Raw genomic sequence first — 1,593 nt, 5'->3', positions numbered from 1 at the left:
TTTTCTCTTCCATGTCCTTCATCAATTCAAGGCCCACCATAATTCTATCCACTTAGTTACTCCAAATCACTAGAGTATTACATTTTTTTTCCATATAAATCCTCAAACGAGCTCATTTTTAATGATGCCTAGTGCCCATTACTATACGCAAATTCCACTAGATGGAGGTAGACCCCCATTTGGATGGTTTATGCATTACATACATCCGCAACATGTTATCAATGATTTGATTTACCTTCTCAGTTTGTCCATTAGAATTAGAATAATATGATGTACTGAAGTTCAAATTGGTGCCAAGTCCTTTAAATATTCCAGTGCAAAAATTAGATGTGAATTTTGGATCTCTATAAGAAATTATTGCTTTAGGCAACCCCTGAAGCCTAGAAATTTCTCACATTTAAATGTCAACAATACTTTTCTCTTTATCCATTAAATTTACTAGAATGAAATGAGAAGACTTTGTATGCTTATACATTACAACCATTATGGAGGCATGCCCCCTTGTTGTTTTAGGAAAACTAATAATAAAATCGATTGATACCATCTCCCATTTCCGCTTCGGAATGGGAATTGGCTATAGAAAATCAGCTAGGTGTTTATGCTCATCTTTCACCTGCTAAAATTTGATACACATAACTATATAATTAGCCACTTCCCTATTTAAAGTTATCTAGTTTAATTGTTTCTTAGTTGTGGTCAATGTTTCCTAGTACCTGGAGTGACCAGTATACGGTACTCTATGCATTCCTTATAGAATTATTTTTTTGACTGTTGGTACATATGGCACATTATTTTTTCTTTTATATAAGAGAATATTCTTTGGGACCATTTCTTAATCTTGGAAGTTCTGTTGTGTTATGACTTGCTACAAAATATTTATAATCTTAATATATTGCTAGTCTAAATTACCAGCCTATAGAATTCTTCCCATCAAATAGATTTCATAGCTACTAATTGTTCCGACATGCATACCATGTACTAGATCATCTGAGTTCATCAACCAGCTAATTTTATTTTCCCTCGATATATTTAATTTCAAAAACATATTTTTGCAGCAATTCCATCCATTGGATTTGTTGTGCATTTAAATCTGGTTCAAATAAATGTCACAACATATATTGATTAGTCAGCAATTAAAATATTCTTCCCACGAGGTAATGCCTCCACTTTTTTAGTGCGTGAATGATCTCTAAAAGGTCCAAGTTGTGGGGAACATAATCCTTCTCATGCTATTTTAATTTTTTTGGACTCGTAGCAAATTACCTGCCCATTTTGCATAAGCACACCACATAATCCTTCTTTGCAAGAATCGTAAATACAAGGAAATTCTCATTTGGATAAATAATTTTTAAAACTGGAGCCCTGGTCATTAAAAGTTTTAAATATGGAAAGTTTTCTTTAGATTCAGGTGTCCAATAAAATTTTACACATTTTTTGTACAAAAAGATAATTGGATATGAAATTATGGAAAATCATTTGATAAACCTCTTGTAATACTGAGCTAGAGTTGGCCATTCTATGATAACCTTAATTTTCTTCAAGTCTACGACTATTCCATTCTTTGAAATAACGACACCAAAATAATGGATCCTC

The sequence above is a fragment of the Pinus tabuliformis genome, chromosome 3_1 (assembly GCF_031772625.1).
Source record: "Pinus tabuliformis cultivar Carrire ecotype Pingquan chromosome 3_1, CPIR1, whole genome shotgun sequence".
NCBI classification, from domain to species: domain Eukaryota; kingdom Viridiplantae; phylum Streptophyta; class Pinopsida; order Pinales; family Pinaceae; genus Pinus; species Pinus tabuliformis.
Note: the sequence above shows the minus strand (reverse complement) of the source record.